The sequence below is a fragment of the Leptidea sinapis genome, chromosome 39, assembly GCF_905404315.1.
Source record: "Leptidea sinapis chromosome 39, ilLepSina1.1, whole genome shotgun sequence".
NCBI classification, from domain to species: Eukaryota; Metazoa; Arthropoda; class Insecta; order Lepidoptera; family Pieridae; genus Leptidea; species Leptidea sinapis.
In genome coordinates this window covers 8,919,977-8,938,813 of record NC_066303.1, presented here as the reverse complement: position 1 = coordinate 8,938,813, position 18,837 = coordinate 8,919,977, and the positions used below count along the sequence as shown (strand labels likewise).

The following is an 18,837-nucleotide window of genomic DNA, read 5'->3' as shown; positions in this document are numbered from 1 at the left end:
CAAAATAAAGTGTAAAACATAAATTTCAAGAAGCTATCAATATTGTACAGTATGTGACTAATTTCCACCTTGCATCCTTTCCCTTATCAACGTCTACTTCTTGTCATTGTCATCGTCTTAAGTTAATTGTAAGTCCCTTAAGCGACGCAATAAACCATTTACTGAGTTTCTTTACTGTTTAAATTCCTCTTTCTCTTCAATATTTTCAATATCTGAGACACAAGCTAGATAATATATCGTACAGCAAACATTGTGTACAAATAGCTGTGGCAGGCTTGAACTGGGATTAAATATACAAATTTAATTTGTACCTAAATTTATGAACGATGCGGGACTCGAACCTGTGCCTCTCGGGTTCCGTCCAAGCGCTCTTACCAACTTAGCCAACCGTCCGAGAAACACATCAACGATAAAACTTTGTCTTGTTCAACTCTCAGGTTGTGGCTCCATCTACAGGTGTCTTTTAAAGTCAAATTCCAAAATTTATTTTAAAGCCGAGTTGACACGAGAAATCGTTGCATTTCGATAATATATACAAAAACAACGCTACTACTGATGTATTGAAAATCCGATAGTATATTTATAAATTATTTGGACGTTGCCGATAATTACATGGACGATAGGTTAATTGAAGTCTCGATAACATGTTCAGATAATCTATCGTATAAAGAACGAATTCAATAAATTCCCATTGATAATTTGTTCAAAACAAGTAAAACACATTGAAAACATCACCTTGTAACAACAATGCGCAAAGTTTCCATGTTAATGGCGCTATGAATTACCTACAGGTTTCAATTGGAGGCAAATTACCGCTCGAATAATATTTGTTTATTTGCAATAGAACATATAATGATTAATAAGCCTTGGATGATATTTTAGATTAATTAAATAATGTACATTTTGACGTTGGATTTATATTCCTTCCCTTTTATATTTTTTAATAATTAGAAATCACTATACCTGTGAAATGTTTAGGTCATTTCTGGATTCTTCTTAATCCACATTTTGCCATTATTTTGTTTATGATAAATTTACTGTTATTTATTCCTGAACTCTTTGCATACTTTGAAATTTAAAATTCGCATCAAAATCAGTTGCAGTTAAAATTATCTAAAGCGTTATTTTTTATCAGTTTCAACGAGAACAATATTTATTTCCTTTACGAACTCGTTACAGAGCTTCGACATAGAGCTTCATTAGCAAATGCCAATCAAAGGCTCTGTATAGTGGTCACTCTCTTGTTGGCTCAAGCTAAAAAGTAAATGACAATAGCACAAACTATAATGTGCTACTTCGATGTGTTCCATTTTCAAATACCATAATTGTTTTATAAATAATTGCATTACCTATGGCCAGTCCAGAAACGTTCAGCATTCCCCGCGTAGTAGTTACAAATGAATTGCAAAAGATAAAGATGAAACTAAACATTATTGACACTTTAATCATTTAAATTAAATTTTTTAAAATTTGTTCCTATAGCATTTGAACTAGTTCCAAAGCATTTGAACTAGTTCCAAATAAAATTGTAATACATAATATTTACATATACCTACATATGTTTTATTTATATATACCTACATATGTATTGAAAAATAATGTTTTCATTTTATCTTAATCAAAACCACTAAAACCACACGTATTGATATTTTACATTTTGCACGAATGCTGAAAATAAATAGAATACATATAAACCTTCCAAAAAATGACAAATTCATCTCGTTTCATATAAAAGCATGACCATAAGCATACAGAGAGTGAGTTAATTGTATTTATTTAGTTGGAATTGTGGGGGGAGGGGGGATATTTTCGAATGGGGAGCTCAAGGGAGGTATATCCAGGCTCCGACCTTACATAACGAGAAAAGCGTACGTAGAGCCCCGGCTAATGCTCTGTCTTGCTCGCACGTAAGGCCGTGTTCACGGTGGAAAGTATTTTCCTTCTATATATTTATTATTGAAGTGAAACTTCTTTATCGACGTATGAGAGAAATTTTATAGCAAATCGTCACGATTTTCGGTTACGTGCCATTTTGTTTTTTTTATATTATATTAATACCTGATGCTTAAAGCTTCGGTTCCCTTTTTAGAATGTTTCCAGTCACAAGGTAGGTATTTATTTGTTGATAAAATGTAGAAAGTCAGTATGAATTAATATATTAACATGCAATGCAATAATTGTTTACTTCGTTCTAACAATATCAAAAGATGAGTCAGCATGTGAGATAAAAAGCAAAGAACGATATTTAGTGTTATGTTTGACAGTAAAAACAAGAAAAAAGAATGTACCAAACTTACTAGGTATTGTTCAAATAAATGGCCCAATCTATATTAATATAATATATATAATATTGACACACTTTTTACACAAATTATCTTGCCCCAAATTAAGCATATATAGCCTGTGTTGTGGGTTACAAGACAACGATATATTTAATACAATATACTTACTTAAACATACATAAATAATTTAAACATCCATGACTCGGAAACAAACATCCATATTCATCATATAAATGCTTTCACCTACCGGGATTCGAACCCGGGACCTCTAGCTTAGTAGGTAGGATCGCTAACCACTCGGCTATACAGGTCGTCTGAATCTATATTGTACCTACACTACACGGCTAAGACTTAATATGTCAATATTTAAATAAGTTCTCAAATGGAAACTAACTTGAGCAATTAATCAGCTTTTATTGGTCACGAAATTTAATTATATTTAAAATTATATGTCAAGTACCGATACGTAAAATATTTATAAATAAATCTAGATATTTTGCAATGCATGTAGATAAATGCTACTGTTCTCAAATGTAGTTTTTTCGACTTAATCTTAAATCTAATTTAGTTGCATCACCATACTTACTCCCTTATTCATAATGGTCCGCTAACCAACAGCCGCTAAGGAGTGTTTTTTCTCATTCTGACTTAGGTCAATAGAAGAAGGCAGAGTGCGAATTAGCAATGCTTTAAGTTAGCAGACTATTATGAATAAGGGGGATAGTATTTAGTAGATTGTAGAAATATAAAGCGAAATTTTGAATCTGTAACTGTTGACGTAAAAACGTTGCAATGACTTTCTTGCCGCTTCTTTTCACTAATACTCATCACAATTTATCTTTATTTAAGTTTTCACTTGAATTAATAATTTTCATTTTATGTTAAAATGATTATACCTATCGCATATACGAAATACGAAAGCATTTTAGTATGTATGTGAATCTTGTATTGTATTTATTTTTACACGCTGTTTATAAGCTTCACCTGTATGTATGTATGTTTGTTTGTAACCGGCTCATTTGGGCGCGATTTTGACACACTTTAAACGGCCGGATTTCGTTTAAACTTCGCAGATTTATCGAGGACCGATGACAATACATTAATTTGATAAAAATATTCCATTGTTCATTTTGCAAAATAAGATTTTTGTTAATTTATATATTTTTTTCATTTCGTTTCATTTCGTCGTTAAGGAAAGAATTGATGTTCATTTTAAATTTCAACCATTATCTTTTCAACCAACGCGTGTATTTTAGTTCTTTTATAAACTAACTTTATTATTGTTATTTGTTTTTGACAGTCAGTATTAGTCGAGTTACTGTACGAAACCATAGATAATAATATAGAATATAAAAAGTAATAATTACTTACATTTTTCACTATCTGGTGCGCTGTCAACTTAAGCCGGAAAATCGCGTCATTGTGAACGCCGCTTATTACGTCTGCACATGACCCGATCACTTCGCTAACATTTACGTAGTTCGCTCCGTGCTTCCGTCGAGTGTGTACGCGTTGTGTTCTAAAATATTATTTAAAAAAATGTGTTAAATAAAACTCAGTGCATCAGGAAATTGTTTTGTGCCATAATTTGGATTGAAAAGTGGCGACCTCGATTTTTCCGGAGCACTATTGTATGACGTCAAGTTCAGGGGCGGTTAGTGCATTTTCGTTCTGTTTTCCCTTAAGGCTGATTTTCTTTCCATTGTTTTGAGGTTTTGCTGCGTAATAATAGACCATTCTTATTTACTCTTTAAGTTTGATTTTTAAAGTATAGCTTCTATTATTTTAATTAACATTTAATTACTTGACTATTATAAAATTCTTTAAAGTGTTACTTTTGTTGCGTATATTATTTTTAAAGTTGTGTTTTATGTTATTCTTAGTTAAGCTAGAATTAAAAAAAAAACTGACGACAGCGCAGCAATTACGGGCTGCGGTAATGACCTACTATAAATTAAGTGATATTTAACGTTCGGCTATCGATTGTGTATTTAAAAAATACTATTATTCATGAATATTACATAAAGTGTTTGTCTCCCATATGGCGACGGTCGAGGGTCATACAAGCAGAAAAGGTCTATTGTAACCATAATATTTTAAATCGTAGTTTCTAATTATGATAATCAAGAAAACCACATACAAACAGGTTTTCTAGTAACGATAAACTTGATGGAGACATAATAGGTACATGTAGGTACTATTAATCTGACGTTATTTAACAATTATTATTTTTATTATTAGATAACATATCTTTCACTATTTATATCGAAGTTACTTTATATGTTTTATTTTTCTGTTGTGAATACCTTCTTATAAATATGAGAGACGGTTTAGATACAGACTAAAAAAAATATTTAAGTGACGCAACGCCCAAATTTCCCACATAATATTTATCAGCAAATACTAATAATACCAATAGTCCTAAAGCGATGTAAGGCGTAGCGTACCGCGATCACACTACTAAGCTGTAAAAAATGAAAAAGGGTTGGCATTTGAATTGGCTTGATACAAAGTTCATATATTTTTATTCATATTGTGTTCAAAAATGAGTTTTAAATTCAGAATACACCTTTATAAGTCATTCGCAAAAGGCGTATGAGACAATATTTAGTTTGTAGCAACAAACAAATTATATGTCATAAAACAGCCTGGTGGCAATCGCCCCATCCCTACATTTGTTCATAGAAAGATAATTTCGAGCCCAATGATGATATAGTATTGCAAAACTAGGCGTGATGCCATCAATTCGAAATGCGTAGAATGAATTACAACTTATTAGAGCAAAGTTTCTGTTATGTTAGAGGGGGCAAATAGCTTCATCATCATCATGATATCAGCTGGAAGACGTCCACTGCTAGACATAGGCGTCCCGTAAAGATGTCCAGGATGATCAGTTATGCGCTGTCCTCATTCAACGCGTACCGGCGACCTTGACCAGATTATCTTTCCATCTTGTTGGGGCCTACCAAGACTGTTTCCGGTACGTGGTCGCCATTCGATGACTTTGCTGCCCCACCGGCAATCTGTCTTTCGAACTATGTGCCCTGCCCACTGCCACTTCAGCTTCACAATCATTTGGGCTATCTGGTTGACTTTGGTATTTAATGGAGTGATAAACTGAATGACTGTTAAACTTTGCAAATGGCTTATCTGGTTGAAAATTAAAAAAAAACAGCTGCTCATGGAAATCAACAACACCAAGTCAAAAGATGCACAATTAACTGAACTAGTGGTCGCGCAGAGCTCGAAGTTCGACCATAATTCATTTAATTATTAACTTTGACCTTTATAAGAGTTAATTTGTCAAAGACCTCTATAATGTATGTGTGTGTATGTTGTTTGTAATTCAAGCAATAGTGTGTTTAATATTTGATTTTAATTGATTTAATAATTTTTATTGAAACAAACCGATCATTTCACTATACTTACAATATTATGATTACTTTAAATGAAAAATATGATTGCGGGGAAGTGTACCAAGAATACTGGCAGCATTTCCGCCTTGGATAGCTAGGCTGATGCTTTGACTAAAATAGCTGCCAGTGCTTGGGTTTCAAGTAGCTCTATTGAGGCGCGAAGATAATACTTTGTACATTCTCCGCGCCTCTGGCCCCACAGGCCAAGCGTCTCGACAACAAACATGTTATATATAATATATTTATAAGGTATTTTATATATTCTGAAAAACAGATATATGCCCTTTTTTATGGAAAAGGAGGACAATCCAGCTTACAGGTCACCTGGTGTTAAGTGATCACCGCCGCCCACATTCTCTTGCAACACCAGAGGAATCACAGGAGCGTTGCCGGCCTTCAAGGAAAGTGTACGCACTTTTATTGAAGGTGTCGTATCGTCCCGGAAACACCGCACAAGGAAGTTCATTCCACAGCTTTGTGGTAGGTGGAAGAAGCTCCTTGGAAACCGCACTGTGGAGAACTGCCACACATCCAGATGGTGGGGATGATATCCTAATTTGTCGCGTGTTTACTTCTTCTCCGTCTAAACTTTAACTGTGGTCAAGTTCACGTACATCTGTTCGCGCAATTGGGGTACAAAAAAGGTGTATAATGTTTTTTTACGTACCTATTAATATATAGATAAATGGAACAGCTAAGTTCAAGTAATCAGTGTAGGTACCGACTTGCTTTGGAGCAATAGGAGTTCCTGTATGAGTGTAATGAGCGAGCCAATTCTCGCACTCAGCTAGTCGTTACCTACATTGAATGTAGAGTTTTGCCGTTTTAATTACTTAGTAAATATGTTTTTTTTATGAAAATAGAGGACGAGACGAGCAGGACGTTAAGTTGATGGTAATTAATACGGCCTGCCTGTTACAATGCAATGGCGCTCAGGATTCTTGAAAAACCCCAAAAATTCTGAGCGGCACTACAATTGCGCTCGCACCTTGAGACATAAGATGTTAAGTCTCATTTGCCCAGTAATTTCATTAGCTACGGCGCCCTTCAGACCGAAACCCAGTAATGCTTACACATTACTGCTTCACGGAAGAAATAGGCGCTATATGTCTCATGAAAGTTTAATAATTGAACAAGATTGTTTCAATACTATCTCAGAATATAATTAGTATACGTTGCCCGTTAATAACATCGGAACATTGGACATACCAAAAACCTAATATACTCCTATATTATGGCTTGGATTTCCGTAATATGGGATGCGGGCTTTCTGTTACCTCAAAGGGGATCGAACGAGAATCACTTTGAAGATTACCTCTGTCATTTCAGATAACAAGAGCCTTATTGGTACCATATGATAAATATATTTTGTTATTATACACTATTTCATTTTGTCGTTAGGTTCATATTATTTGGGTTACGGAATTCTGATCGCGTATCTAAATTTTGGACAAGGCATATCTCACAATACGATTTCGGCGGAACTCTAATATTCTTTGTCTTCTTCTTCTCATAATTTTATTTCATTTCCCTCAGTATTTAAAGAAAATATTTGTTTATTTGGGTGATTCTCTTGAGCTGAAGCTGCGGTCAGAAAGTGACCGATTTTTATGTGTTCGTCATTCAAACTATCACCTTTTTTTTAATTTATTTGTGGTTGAGGCTATGTTTGCTGTGGTTTGCTCTACTTATTAAGACGCTGATAACTTTAAAAAATCTTTATAAAACCTATTTATTGGAACACATAATATCTATGTGTTTGTATATGTATTTATTTTTAATGAAAATAGGAGCGAGACGAGCAGGATGTTCGGGTGATGGTAATTGATACGCCCTGCCCATTACAGTGCCGCTCAGAATTCTTGAAAAACCCAAAAACTCTGAGCGACACTACAATTACGCTCGTTACCTTGAGAGATAAGATGTTAAGTCTCATTTCCCCAGTAAAATCACTAGCTCTGCGTTCTTCAGACCGAAACACATGTAATGTGTAAACATTACTGCTTCACGGCAGAAGTAGGCACCGTTACCGTGGTACCCATAAACTAGCTGGCATCCTGTGCAAAGGAGCCTCCCACTGGTGGTGTCTGTGTGTGTGGGTCTGGTTTTTGTGTGTATATATCCTATAATATGTTAACTTATTGCCTAATGTCGAGTTATAAATTCGATTTGAGTACGTTGATTGAAGCTACCGTCGAAGGATATGGCCTATGAACTTGTAGACTCCATACTCGATGAGTCACGTGAAACGAAGATAAAAAGATACTGCAATTCATAAATTAGAAATGACTGAAGCGACCCGCATCCTCATTTGCTCATTTAAAAAAGAAAAAAACTGTCAAGGGTCTTGTACCATCGTAATATATATTATATGGTGAGAGTTTTTAATACTTTTGTAAAAGAAATTTATTTTTATTTTGCATGCCGGCCTTTTAGAAATAGGCTAAATTTGTGGTATTTTTTGTTATAATAGTGATAAAAATAATTAAAATACTCACACATAAATGATATAGCCCTTAATTAGACACAGCCTTAGCAATGAGGCTAGACAACAATAATCGTGCCTAACAACCTTTTCGAATTAAAAATGAATAAAAAATATATAAAAAAATCAAGACATTAAAACTAGGAATCAAAAATTCCTATTATGTATTATTCATACCAATTATTGGAACTCTTACTTTAGGTCATCGTTACTAACTACCAGTCTATCAGGCTGTACAAGGTTAAAGGTTCGACAATCTTAATGTCAAAGGCTGCTTTAAATTCTGATAATTACCTAATATGATATTATTATTTAATTTGATGATGACTTATATATTATAAAGTTTAACGAATATGTTAATAATTAGTTTTAGTACCTTACATTTACAACAAAAGCCCCATTGGTAATCACTGGAATTAAATTTGCCAATTCTATGAATTTAATAATCGCATACCTTGCGTAATTATTGTTTGAATGAATGAATTAATTACATTGTATCATTAGGAGATTATAATTATGAAGACTAGGATAGCTATGGTACTAAAATTTGTTTAATGTTTTAAATCATTAATTTAATCATAAAGCAACATTTAAGTTGATGGTTTTATAAATACTCGTATAATATCATTTCTTACGAGTAAGTAATTATTTTTTTTTCTTAGATAATTAACCGACTTCAATAAAAGAGGAAGTAAGATAGTTTCTAACGTGATTTTCCAAAAATATTTATCCATGTACATATTCATCCTTGAACATAATATTCATTAAGAAGTGCCCCTATTTAAGCACTAAGTTATTTTTATATGAGAGGCAGTGTATGCTGTTTTTGTTCAGCTTATATTAGATATTGTTTTCTTAAAAATATCAATTTCATAGAATTCATGACTTATATTAATGAATGCTGAATGTCTTGAAATTAATTTTGTGGTCACAAGTTACTACGAGTCAGTGATATTTTTTATTTTAGTTGATTGACCATTCAATTTGCTATTAATGATAAGAATCATATTATATATGCGAGTGCTTGCGTTTGTCTCTGAATAAAATGGACGAAATTCTATAAAGTTAAAGATAGTGTACCTTTCTTCCGGTTCGTAAGATTTTATATGAATCAACGAAAAATACGATAGATCAGTTTAAGATACGGCTAATCCATACAAAGCGATATTTTTGATAACGCATAATTTAGACTGGCATCGCATGTGCGCGCGTCTCTTAAGCACATCACTACATCTCTGTCTGCCTGTTCGCGATAAACTCAAAAACTACTGCTGATTATTAATACAGATTTTCATTCCAATTTCACCAATGGAAAGCGTTGTTCCCGAGGAATGCTTAAATATAAAATGTGTTTAGTTTTGTAAACATTTGTGTATACATTAACGATATTTGTTGGATGTATTGGGAAAAAATAAGCCATTGCAACAAAACATTGTATGGTGGAATTGTTTATCTTATTTACAGAAAAGTCCCCGGTGACATATGTCTATCACTTAAGTATAACGTATCAACTAAGTATAATGTTAATACGACAAAAAATGGCAATTATAAAGCGGTAATGTAAAAGCTGTTAACACAAACGCGATATTAATATTTACCATTTTATTACTACATAATATATTAAAATACGTTTTTGTTTCATATTAACTCATAAACTTTGATTACACATTTCCAATGGCTTTAGAGACTATATTATTCCTGAATAGGCTGGGAAGCATGTTTACAAGAGGCGATAGATATAAAGGAGATATTGAAAGGAGAGTGACTACGGGAAGCTGTGTGAATGCAGCGCTGCATGCCTTTATGAACGGCCAGACTGTGCCAAAAGAAGCACGAATGGCTGTCCATAATGGAGTGCTTGTCGCCACGTTAATGTACGGAAGTGAGAGTTGTGTATGGCAAAAAAAGCATAGAAGCAGAATTAACGCAGTTGAGATGCAATAACTACGTAGTATGTGTGGGGTCAGACTGATTGATTGAATTCTGAATGCTATGGTAATACGAGCGCGCTGTGGTCTAAAAGAGGATGTTGTGACAAAGACTGAAACAGGAATGCTGAAATGGTTTGGACACGTGGAGCGAATGAGTAAAGAAAGAATGATGCATCAAATATATAAGGCAAGTGTGTGTGGGCAAGTCGGTCGCGGGCAACCACGTAGAACATTCGTCGACCAAATTGGGGACGTTTTGAGAAAAGGAAAGGTGCAAAGCACCCGCAATCGGCGAGCATGTATGAAAAGATTAATGAATGTAGAGGAAGCGCGTGAGGTTTGTAAGGATAGAAGCAAGTGACATTCTATTGTCTCTGCCTACCCCGACGGGAACAAGGCGTATTTATGTATTCCTGAATACTTACATACAATTCTTTTTCTCATGACAGAACAGTGTCTGTTGGGTCAGCTAGTAAGATATAAAGTCTCATTAGCTCAGTAATTTACTACCCACCAGCTACGAAAGGAATCCAGCTAGTTGCAGATTCCAGCAACCAGCTGGATTCCTATCGTAGCTTCTTAACCCTTATTTAGGCTTCAAAGTGATGTAAGTATTTACGAGCACAATCAGATTTCAATAACTCAATATCTCTAACATCCGCAATGAACTTCAAATTATCTCCTTCAGAAGTTGGTACTTCAAAAAACTTTCATAATATTTGCGCCTATAATTGAAAACTTACGAAGAAAGTACAGTAATGTGAGTAGAACTTGGAAGTAGTACATACATAGAAAACATAACACTATCTACTTTTTCATGTTTGTGTTTAAACGGTCACAGTAATACTACATACTACTCTGTGTATCTGAATATGTATCTGTGTGTGTCTCCGAATAGATACTTATTTTTAGATACTTTCCCCATTAGAAGGCTTTGCACAGGATGCCAGCCAGGGAACTTAGATAGTAGTGTGCAAGCATTATTGTGCTTCGGTTAAAGGGCAAAATTACTAGGCTTTGCTAAGCTTTTGGCTAGGCTAAACTTATTATGTAACACACTTAGTCAAATTTTCAATTTTATATATATGATGTTTTTTAATATACAGTCTGCTATACACACGAACAGACAGCGGAACCTATCCCTGGTTGACATAGGCGATGTTATATTTTCCAAAAAAAAAAATAGAGATCCTTACTAAAACTCAAATAGTGTAACCCAAGGGGTAAAAAAATACCTAAAATATTCTTTACAACGAGTGTGCTGCGAATAGTATTGATGATAGGATAAAATAATGAACTACGACCTTACAGAACACATTATTATCACATAACTAATGTTTGAGTAATATATAATAAGTTTACTACTAACATTTATATGTCATTTATTGTATTTACTAACGTAGGTTAAGAATGTATCACTAACATTTATAAATGAACCTATTGTTGTTTAAAATATATAAATAATAGTTATTATCATTTACAAAAAGTATCGCGACAGCGTATAATAATAATAATAATATTGACACACTTTTTACACAAATTATCTTGCCCCAAGTTAAGCATATATAGCCTGTCTTATGGGTTACAAGACAATGATATATTTAATACAATATACTTACTTAAACATACATACATACATATAAACATACATAAATACGTTTAAACATCCATGACTCGGAAACAAACATCTATATACATCATATAAATGCTTGCACCTACCGGGATTCGAACCCGGGACCTCTAGCTTAGTATGTAGGATCGCTAACCACTCGGCTATACAGGTTGGCATATGGTATAATATTCTTTTATTTTAAAAATTTCATTGAACGTTCGCGTCGCTACTATGTGCTCAGTCCTGTATGTACGTGAACGAAGTCGGGGGGTCAGCTAGTTTAAAATAATTTAAGTCGTTAGTCCAGCAGCTACTTGAATTTATATTCTTAGACAATCCATCAAGAACAAGCTTAAAGAGGAAGTAAAACATTTTTATTTCTCGACTGTGAATCAACTTTTATTAATGGTTCGTAAGCCTTTATCAATCCCCCTTCAAAGACTCCAATGCACGCTGCATTGGAGTCTTTGATAGCATCGTCAAAGCGAAATGAGATTTTAGCGACAAATCATTGTGCTCAATTGATATGATTTATAATTACACCATTTATCACAAACGAGGTATTATATATTAGTATTTAATAAAGGTTTATGGTTGTTAAGTGAAATTATAATTATACGTATCTCAAGAATATCCAATGTAACTGTTCTGGGTTTGGATATTCTCAATTTATAATTTTTGTTTTACACACGACGGTGGCTATATATTTTTTTTTATAAGAGGGTGCAAACGGGCATGCAGCTCATGGGATGCGAAGCGGTGAGGCAAGCCTGTAGACATTTCACTGTTGAACAGGTAAAGGTTGATGCATCCAATATACGATAATTTATATTTATACTTATACAGTAAATTCTTTATTACTTTTTATGAAATTATTTATATTATTTAAACACGATTCATATATTCAAATAATATAAGTGAAACATCTTGAGGAGCACTAGATTCGGCTCTCTTATTTGTTAAAAAAACAATATGGCGACCAAAGCTTATAAAAAGTTTGTTTTTTTTTTTAGTCAAGGCAATGATTTCAAAAATATTAATATTATTAATCTTTTATATAAAGATTACAGTAGACTTTATTTACAGTATTATTCTACATGGAACCCGCGAAATGCTTAATAAATTAATGCGAGTGAAAATATTAAATAAGAAGTTTCAAAATACAAATAAACGAATCAAATTAAAATGAAAGAAAAATAAATATACCTATTCAATACCATAATAGTTTTTAAATATTAATATTAATCAGGCAAAAATTCATTGTAACAACGAAATCAATACAACAGTACGCTGACAACAAGTGGCTAAGAACAGCGAATACGCAACATTCGAAAAGAATTCCCATGAATGTCGTAATACAGCCTTCGCGTGTGCCACATTTATGTGCTAAGCGGAAATGAGCTTTAAGTCCTTGTGATAAGCTCCACGCTGCAGACGAAACGTGCCTTCGAGGTCTGATTGCGTAAGTGTTACGCTTATGAGGTGGGAGATATTAGTTGTCGAAGAAGATTTACTTAGGTTAGCTTACTAGTAGTTACTAGAATGATTGTATAGATCGAATTGATTGTAAAATACTCGTAAGACGCCATAAATTTTGATATCAGACTGCCTTTACAAAATATACAGACTGTATCAATGTGTTTTTTGATAAACGATTATAAATAGAATAAGGAATTTGTAATTTTAATTTGGTACTTATACAACATAAGGCTTAGCTCTAAAAATCCTTTATTTTGGGTAAAAACACTTTCTACACTTAAGCAGTATAAGGCCTGTAAGAATAGACACAATATTTACTTAATTATCCTATTAGGTAGTAATTTATTAAATTATAAATACAATAGAAAAGTGTTTAATAACTGTATTGTATATTGTAATCTGTAAAGGCTATATTATATTATATTATTAATAATATAACGTGGGCGTTTGCTTAGAATAGCTTTCACTTCGGCGAGAGTGAAACGCACAAGGTACATGATCATTAGTATTCCTCTCGTGTGCGCGTCACAATATTGTCATACAAAATCGATCTATTACGTCATCTAATATAAGTAACAAAATCTTTAGCGTATCACGCCATCAAATATGAATTAAAAATCAATTTCTACAGGTTATACTTCTCGTGTCAAGGTCAAAATTATAGTATGAGCTGGCCGACAGACGTTGTTCTGCAAATAATAAATAAAATACTGTTTTTTTATCGATTTGTATATAATAATGTAAATAATAAATATTTCATGACATCTAGAATTGTTTCGTAAGAAATGTTCCCTGATGTTATAATGAAATTGTTTCACAGTAGAACTGTCAAACCGTGCGTCAATAAATTCTCTCATAGAAAATAATATGTCCATACCAAACAAATATTGGAAATAAAGATAATTATGGGTCTTAAATCGAAATAAAAACTATCCTATCTCTTAAGTTGGACTAAACTGCACTCCATGAAGTCCCAATATGTTCGACATAACAAACTAAGTGACCGGCATAGCTTAAATGATTGCGAAACTGAAGTGACAGTGGGCAGGGCGCATAGTTCGACGGGCAGATGGCCGTTAAGGCAGTAAATTCCTCCAATGCCGACCACGTAGCGGAAGACGCAGTGTTGATAGGCCCCCCACAAGATGGACCGACGATCTGGTCAAGATCAAGATGCCTTTGTCCAGCAGTGGACATCTTCCGGCTAATATGATGAAAAAACTAAGTACAGTCCCCGTTATATTATATTAACACCATTAACAACGATTGGTCAAGCTTTCGCCACATTTAGGCCACCTGCCCTGCGCCCACGCGTCATTAGGACAACAGCGCCGCGTGAGACATTTAATTGCATTATCGTGTGCAACGGATATTACTCATAGTTGTGTCATTCATTTAATTGTCCATTGGTTTCTTCTTTGAATCATGGCTTAAGCCACAGAAAAACTGATATAAACCACAAATAAATTATTGTGTTTTGTTGTAATAAATGAATAAACATATAACAATCAAATGCTGCTCGTAAGTCTCGCTCACAAACAGCTTGACCACTTGGGATGGTTAACTGCTACAGACAATTATTACGGCTGACCGCATTTTACACAGATATAGTTTCATATTAAAATATTTTTACTTTTATAGTCTGTAAAATGACCTTTCGCTTGGTATATTGTGTAACTTGTCTTACTCCAGTGTATTTTTAACGAAAAATATATATCCACCGGTCCGCGAGCAGACATAATATGGGTTCCTTGCACTTATTGCCCCCTCGCCTGTTATAAAGAACAAAAAAATAGGAGAAATCCAAATTATCAGCAGCCCCACATTATATTTGATTTAAGTTTCAAGCGTTTGACATTCTGTTACATAATTTAATTGAAAGCGACCTTTCAGTCAGTAGTCAGCATATATTTATTTGGTGCATTCAAAGCTCAGAATACAGAACAAACCAGAAAGAGTGTTTTCAATATCATTTCTACGCAGCGTATTGTGTCCAAAATAACCCCCTGCCCGCGTCTATTTTTCACTTTACTCATATAATATGAATTATTATTTTTATTTTTCTTAGACTACAACTTCAAAATTTTAACTTTCTTAATATCAAATAAATATTCCTTCTATCCGACATAGATACAATGAATGCTGCTATAAAATGAATCTTTTACGAATAGAATAGTTTTCGAAAATTGCCGTTTGAAAATAGCATACTAGTTTGAAATATTATGCAAAAATATATGCTACGAGTAAAATACCCGGCACTCGATTTATTTTCGCAATGTATTATAAAAGTTAATCTACTGTAATAACTTATTAAACAGGTCAGGAAACGGCGCGAGTAAACAAAAGAGAGATAGTTCCACATTATAAACTTTTGTCTATTTTGCTTTTATTTGCATTTTAAGTCTTCCTTTTGTTTTAATATTCTGTGATAATGTATACTTTTACAATAAAACATTGGAATTAACATTTCAGAGAAATGTTAATATTTTACTGAAGGAATATTTAATAGATCTCAGACGAAATATTTGTTTGCAAAAGCTTTAATGTAATCGGCATAGCAATATATATTTGAATAATACTGAGTCAAAGGTAATAAAATTTGTTTAAATGTATATATAGAAGTAAAAGCGTAATGAAGAATGTTCTCTCATTTTGATTTTTAGCTTTTCGTATTCTCTATAGAAAATATAAAAATTGTGTATTAAAAATTAGTTTGACACTTCAATTAGTTTCCGAGATAAACTTAGAAAAAATAAAAAAACGCGCGAGTTGCGACCGGCCGGTGCTCGCTACCTGTGACGTCATAAGTCAACACTCGCGCAGTTTTTTGCTCGCTCCGGTACGGGTCACTATGAGTTATTGTTTGGAATGTTTAATTTAAATATAAGAAAGTCACGTGTTGTGCCGGAATGTAAAAGCACAGCCACTAATTGTGAGTGACTGTTGACCTGTGACGTCACACAGAGGCCGCACGGCATATAAGTATATATGGGAACTTTAGATGTGATTAAAATATAAACTAGTAGGTATTTTGAAATGAAACAATGACCAGTGTATTTATATACATTATAGACTTTATTGTGACGATTGATTAAACGATTTCGCATAGTACCCATTAACGTTCTTCATTCTTTACAAGGTAGCTTTTGTTTCAATCATCTCAATACAGGTGTTACTTACATAGATTTGTGAAATAAGGGAATATTATTATCTCAGCATAAAAATATCAATATTGATCTACAAATGCATTATAGCAATCATATATATATATATATATATATATATATATATATATATATATAAGAGATTATTACGATATCTCTGGAACCATAAGGCGTAGAGACTTGAAATTTGGTAGAAATATTCCTTTCGCCGAGTAGAGATTAGCAAAGAACGGATTTAAAGAAATTCCATCCGTAAGAGTTTTTTTTATAACAGAACAACGTCTGTCGTGTCCGCTAGTTATATAAAAGCAAAAGGAAACTTACTTTTTCAATACTCTTGCATCATTTCAAGTGTACTTTTGAATATGAATAAAAAAATGACATACGGAACGCAGACGTAGTCGCTAGACGCTAACTATGGGCCTTATGAGGAAGCTCATTATCGCTCAGAGGGCAATGGAGAGGGCTATGCTCAGAGTTTCCCTGCGAGACTGAATCAGAAATAAGGAAATCCGTAGGAGAACCAAAGTTAGCGACATAGCCCAGATGGTTGTGAAACTGAAGTGGCAGTGGGGAGGGCACATAGCTGAACAGACAAGTGGTCGCTGGGGCAGTAAAGTCCTCGAATGCCGACCACGTACCGGAAAACATCATGTTGGTAGGCCCGCAAGATGGAGCAACGATCTGGCAAGATCGCCGGAATAGGTCGGATGAGGACAGCATAGGACCGATCGTCATGGCTGTCATCGGGGTAGGCCTTTGTCCAGCAGTGGACGTCTTCTGGCTGAAATGATGATAATGATGAAATTTTGATAAATGCGCGATTATTTTAGTTTATATACTGTGGCTTATAGCCGCGAAGAGTTGCCTTAGTAATTTTCTTGAATATGATAAATTTGAAATAAAACTATTCTGTTTATCCATGGTTTTATTTTTAAAAACAATTTTATAAAGGTAGATAGGATAAATTATTGTTATCATAATCAAAGGCTTCAAAGGGTTTTTTCAGAGCGTAATATATATATTTCTGCATGACTGCACGTTTTCAGAGCGATTCAATATTTAATTATTTACGCATGAATGAAGTAGGTACATATGAATGTCATTGCGTTCGGCTTTATTGATTTTGAGGTTGTATTGCCGCCTGTCGCATTACGATTGCTACATTTAAAATTTTCACTGTAGTATAAAGTAATGAAAAGAAGCTGAAATTTATTGACATAATATAATTACTATGATTAAATTATTAAAATAAATAAATTATAATTATTATATAATCTCGGATAGTACGAATTCCCAAAAACCAATGGCATTCTAAACTTGAGATGCAAATCATAAGTAAATAAACCGTTAATAATAAATTCAGATTGAACGCCACATTTCTGGCCAAAATCAGTTACCAATGTTTATGCGGTTCACCAAGTTTTAAGTACAAGTTGCCATCGTCGTAGTCCCAAATCAACGAAAGGTCACTTTTTACATTTTGTACGTGTTCAATTTTATACTTATTCTTTTGAAATAAGATAAAAACCCTGTACTGTAAAGTTACAATAAGGTTTTAATTGAAGGACAAATGGGCAAACAGGTCATCACGTAAGCGATCAGCATAGCTCAATTGCAGCAGACTTCTTTACCAGTTGGAAACTTCTTCTTAAAGTGCCAGCTATGGGTACCACAACGGCACCTTTTTTACCGTCAACTGCTTGACGTTACGTAACTGTTAAATGTGCAGGAATTATTGTTTTAGTTTGCAATTCGCCGTAGCGAGTGAAATACCTGGGCTAATGAGACTTACCGGGGCTAATCAGCTTTAAATCAAAAACATATAATAGCTGTTACCCTCACTAACATATGGCTGCTAAACTTGGGCACAAAATAAATAAGTCAATGAGACTTAAAGTAAAAGACCAAGAAAATATGTATTGAAACTAAGTATTAGACTAAAAGACAAAATGACGAAGAATGAAATACGGAGAAAAGTAAGAATTGGGAAAATAATTGCAAAAAATACAAAATGGAATTGGGCAGGCCAAACATCAAGGGCAAGTAATGAAAGATGGAGCAGTATAGCCTCAAACTGACACCCATTAGATGCCAATAAAAGAAAGGGAAGGCCTGGTACGAGATAGAGTGATGACCTAGTAGATTATGAAGGAGGTATGGAAGAAGAAGGGAGACTCATCAGTGGGATGAAATACAAAATATAATAAGTAATAGTCTTCTATTTCAATAGGCTTTAATAAAAAATATATATGACTTAACATCTTGTCTCAAGGTAACGAGCGCAATCGTGATGCCAGTCAGAATTTCAAATTCAATCAAGAATCCTGGGTGGTACTAATTGCAATGAGCAGGGCGTACGTCTTGTTCGTCGTCACCAAGCAAAAATACTGCACACTGCAAAATTAGAGAAACCAAAAAATGTCGCCGGCGTTTTAGGGTTTTTAAGGGCTTTTGAAAGGCACCCG

At 33.8% G+C, this 18,837-nt stretch overlaps 1 protein-coding gene across 1 annotated transcript in view; it reads left to right on the top strand.

Moving 5' to 3' along the window:
- Window positions 1–3,775: 3,775 nt before the first annotated feature.
- Window positions 3,776–18,837, top strand: part of LOC126976058 (chaoptin) — a 65,964-nt gene continuing 50,902 nt past the window's right edge. The window contains exon 1 of the mRNA XM_050824200.1: window positions 3,776–3,936. The gene's annotated coding sequence lies outside the window, so the exon portion shown is untranslated. The remainder of the gene's footprint in view (window positions 3,937–18,837) is intronic.